The following is a 4,985-nucleotide window of genomic DNA, read 5'->3' as shown; positions in this document are numbered from 1 at the left end:
CATCTCCAATTACTTCAACCCCCTCCCCCACCGCGCACGCGCGCATGCGCACACGCACGAGTCGCACGCACACACACACACACACACACTTGCATGGTAATCAGTCCCTGTGGTGGTCACTTGGGGCAGTCGAGTGGTGAACTAAACTAACGTTTCTCAGGCATGTTAGTCTGTAGGCCACTACTCTGATATCAACTCAGGCTTGTGACACAGACAACCTCACACCAGATTTCAACACGGTTGAAAAAGGCCAAACCAGTCATGTAACCTGTTTCGCCAGGTTTTCTGAACTCATAGACCCTTTAATTTGGCATAATTAATTGGCCTGTTAAAGGAACAGTAGGCAACATGCAGGAGAATTGGCCTGTTAATGGGACAGTAGCAGCATGGCAGGAGAATTGGCCTGTTAAAGGGGCAGTAGCAGCATGGCAGGAGAAATTGGCCTGTTAATGGACAGTAGAAGAATGGCAGGAGAATTGGCCTGTTAAAGGACAGTAGCAGCATGGCAGGAGAATTGGCCTGTTAAAGGAACAGTAGCAGCATGGCAGGAGAATTGGCCTGTTAAAGGAGACAGTAGCAGCATGGCAGGAGAATTGGCCTGTTAATGGACAAGTAGCAGCATGGCAGGAGAATTGGCCTGTTAAAGGGCAGTAGTAGCATGGCAGGAGAATTGGTCTGTTAAAGGGACAGTAGCAGCATGGCAGGAGAATTGGCCTGTTTAAAGGGACAGTAGCAGCATGGCAGGAGAATTGGCCTGTTAAAGGGGCTGTAGCAAGCTGGCAGGAGAATTGGTCTGTTAAAGGGGCAGTAGCAGCATGGCAGGAGAATTGGTCTGTTAAAGGGACAGTAGCAGCATGGCAGCGAGAATTGGCCTGTTAATGGGACAGTAGAAGCATGGCAGGAGAATTGGCCTGTTAAAGGGGCAGTAGCAGCATGGCAGGGAGAATTGGCCTGTTAATGGACAGTAGCAGCATTGGCAGGAGAATTGGCCTGTTAAAGGAACAGTACAGCATGGCAGGAGAATTGCCTGTTAAAAGGAACAGTAGCAGCATGGCAGAAGAATTGGTCTGTTAAAGGGACAGTAGCAGCATGCAGGAGAATTGGCCTGTTTAAAGGAACAGTAGCAGCATGCAGGAAGAATTGGCCTGTTAAAGGGCTGTAGCAGCATGGCAGGAGAATTGGCCTGTTAAAGGAACAGTATCAGCATGGAGAAGAATTGGCCTGTTAATGGGACAGTAGCAGCATGGCAGGAGAATTGGCCTGTTAAAGGGACAGTAGCAGCATGGCAGGAGAATTGGCCTGTTAAGGAACAGTAGCAGCATGGCAGGAGAATTGGTCTGTTAAAGGGACAGTAGCAGCATGGCAGGAGAATTGGCCTGTTAATGGGACAGTAGCAGCATGGCAGGAGAATTGGCCTGTTAAAGGGGCAGTAGTAGCATGGCAGGAGAATTGGTCTGTTAAAGGGACAGTAGCAGCATGGCAGGAGAATTGGCCTGTTAATATGGACAGTAGCAGCATGGCAGGAGAATTGGCCTGTTAAAGGGGCTGTAGCAGCATGGCAGGAGAATTGGTCTGTTAAAGGGGCAGTAGCAGCATGGCAGGATAATTGGGTCTGTTAAAGGGACAGTAGCAGCATGGTAGGATAATTGGTCTGTTAAAGGGAACAGTAGCAGCATGGCAGAGAATTGGTCTGTTAAAGGGACAGTAGCAGCATGGCAGGAGAATTGGCCTGTTAATGGGACAGTAGCAGCATGGCGAGGAGAATTGGCCTGTTAAAGGGACAGTAGCAGCATGGCAGGAGAATTAGCCTGTTAAAGGAACAGTAGCAGCATGGCAGGAGAATTGGTCTGTTAAAGGGACAGTAAGCAGCATGGCAGGAGAATTGGCCTGTTAATGGGACCCTTTAACAGGCCAATTCTCCTGCCATGCTGCTACTGTCCCTTTAACAGGCCAATTCTCCTGCCATGCTGCTACTGTCCCATTAACAGGCCAATTCTCCTGCCATGCTGCTACTGCCCCTTTAACAGGCCAATTCTCCTGCCATGCTGCTACTGTCCCATTAACAGGCCAATTCTCCTGCCATGTTGCTACTGTTCCTTTAACAGGCCAATTATAATGCCAAATTAAAGGGTCTATGAGTTCAGAAAACCTGGCGAAACAGGTTACATGACTGGTTTGGCCTTTTTCAACCGTGTTGAAATCTGGGTGAGGTTGTCTGTGTCACAGCCTGAGTTGATATCAGAGTAGTGGCCTACAGACTAAACATGCCTGAGAAACGTTAGTTTAGTTCACCACTCGACTGCCCCAAGTGACACCACAGGGACTGATTACCATGCAAGTGTGTGTGTGTGTGTGTGTGCGTGCGATCGTGCGTGTGCGCATGCGCGCGTGCGGTGGGGGAGGGGGTTGAAGTAATTGGAGATGATCATTTAAGGGGCATTTAGCTTTTACGGCACTCAAAACAAATCCTGCTGGGTCTTTAGTGGAGACATTATTTAGACAGGTGAGACACGTTAGAAAGTGTGCTGCTGCTTTTATCATTCAGCTCAGACTTGTTGGTTTACATCCTGTGTCTGTGTTTTTGTAATGAAGTTGCCCTTCTCTGCTAGGCCTCCTTGTAAAGAGGTCTCTTGACCTCCATATGTTTTCTTCTGGGGTGGCAGGTAGCCTTGAGGTTAGAGCGTTAGAGCGTTAGACCARCCGAAAGGTTGCTGGTTTGTGTCCCAGTGCAGACAAGGTGAAAAGCTTTCTCTGTGCCCTTGAGCAAGGCACTTAACCCAATTGCTCTTGGGGTACTTGACGATGTGACCCCACCCCCTGGGGGAGATGGGATATGCAGAAAWCACAATAACAGGACAAATATAAGCACTTCCAAAATATGAGTATTTTCTAGTTTAGGTTTTTCTGTGTCTTCCAGCTGGTAATACAGCTATACTGCTTCTATTTAAATGTATTACTGGTTCTTATCTGACTTTCTGCTGGGACATCTCTACAGATACTGTACCTTGTGTACTTACACTGCTACACTCCTGAATTAAGATCTTAGTCAGACTTCTCTGAGTYATGTGTATCCTGTTCAGACACGAGGAGCACAGCTCATATCCTCTCATGGCAGAAATACATCTACCATGCTGTTGTGTGATAGAAGCTGAGGTTTCACTTCATTGATAGTTTATTATTCACCTACAGTGCATTCAGAAAGTATTCAGACCCCTTGACTTTTCCCCAAATGTTGTTATGTTACAGCATTATTCTAAAATAGATTTTTTTTTTTTGAATCCTCATCAATCTACACACAATACCCCATAATGACAAAGTGAAAAAAAGGTTTTTAGAATTTTTTGCAAATGTATTAAAATATATTTACATAATTACTCAGACCCTTTGCTATGAGACTCGAAATTGAGCTCAGGGGCATCCTGTTTCTATTGATCGTCCTTGATATGTTTCTACAACTTGACTGGAGTCCACCTGTGGTAAATTCAATTGATTGGACAGGATTTGGAAAGGCATACACCTGTCTATATAAGGTCCCATAGTTGACAGTGCATGTCAGAGCAAAAACCATGGAGGTAACCAAGGACCTGATGGTCACTCTCACAGAGCTCCAGAGTTCCTCTGTGGAGATGGGAGAACCTTCCAGAAGGACAACCATCTCTGCAGCACTCCACCAATCAGGCCTTTGTGGTAGAGTGGCCAGACGGAAGCCACTCCTCAGTAAAAGGCACATGACAGCCCGCTTGGAGTATGCCAAAAGGCACCTAAAGGACTCTCAGACCATGCGAAACAAGATTCTCTGGTCTGATGTAACCAAGATTGAACTCTTTGGACTGAATGCCAAGCGTCACGTCTGGAGGAAACCTGCCACCATCCGTACGTCGAAGCATGGTGGTGGCAGCATCATGCTGTGGGGATGTTTTTCAGCAACAGGGACCGAGAGACTAGTCAGGATCGAGGGATAGATGAACAGAACAAAAAAAACAAAAAAAACGTTTTTTGCTTTGCCATTATGGGGTATTGTGTGTAGATTGAAGAGGGGGGAAAAGATTTAATCAATTTTAGAATAAGGCTGTAACGTAACAAAATGTGGAAAAAGTCAAGGGGTCTGAATACTTTCAGAATGTAGAAGGACAAGGTCCTTGTCATAGTAATGAGTTAAAGGCCCAGTGCAGTCAAAACCCTGATTTTCCTGTGTTTATATACACTGAGTGTACATCTTCCTAATATTGAATTGCAGCCCGTTTTGCCCTAAGAACAGACAGCCTCAGTTCGTCAGGGCATGGAGTCTACAAGGTGTCGAAAGCTTTCCACAGGAATGCTGGCCCATGTTGACTCCAATGCTTCCCACAGTTGTGTCAAGTTGGCTGGATGTCCTTTGGGTGTTGGACCATTCTTGATACACATGGGAAACTATTGAGCATGAAAAACCCAGCGGCGTTGTAGTTCTGGACACACTCAAACCGGTGTGCCTGGCACCTACTGCCATACCCCGTTCAAAGGCACTTAAATATTTTAACAAGTGACATCAATAAGGGATCATAGCTTTCACCTGGATTCACCTGGTCGGTCTATGTCATGGAAAGAGCAGGTGTTCCTAMTGTTTTGTACATTCAGTGTATATTTCCACACTATGAGGTTGGGATAATACTGTGAAATTGTGAAAATTATGATWATGCCCTTTTAGTGTAAAAGCTGTTTGAAAAGACCACCTRACATTTCTGCATGTTTTAGTGGGAGGAGTTTTGGCCTGCCTGCTGACATCACCAGGAAGTAGATTAGTTAACAGACTAATAAGAAAGAGAGCTGTAAACCTCTCTGCCAATAACAGCTAGTTTTCCCCTCCCCACTCAGACCACTCTCAGGCAGTCTTAGCGAAACTAACCTGTCTCTTGATTACACTGGGTGTTTCTATAAAACATCTCATCTATTGTACGTCTTCCAAGGCATTAATGGAGTGTCTTTTCAGCTTTAATCCTTTGGTGTTA

The 4,985-nt window shown here is 45.9% G+C and overlaps 1 protein-coding gene across 1 annotated transcript in view; it reads right to left on the bottom strand.

The window, feature by feature from the left end:
- The window catches only part of LOC112069170 (protocadherin Fat 2-like), a 90,312-nt gene that overhangs the window by 68,666 nt on the left and 16,661 nt on the right, over nt 1–4,985 (bottom strand).

This window comes from Salvelinus sp. IW2-2015, unplaced genomic scaffold (assembly GCF_002910315.2).
Source record: "Salvelinus sp. IW2-2015 unplaced genomic scaffold, ASM291031v2 Un_scaffold923, whole genome shotgun sequence".
Classification (NCBI taxonomy): Eukaryota; Metazoa; Chordata; class Actinopteri; order Salmoniformes; family Salmonidae; genus Salvelinus; species Salvelinus sp. IW2-2015.
The sequence above is the reverse complement of the archived record's forward strand: the minus strand, read 5'-3'. Positions and strand labels throughout refer to the sequence as shown.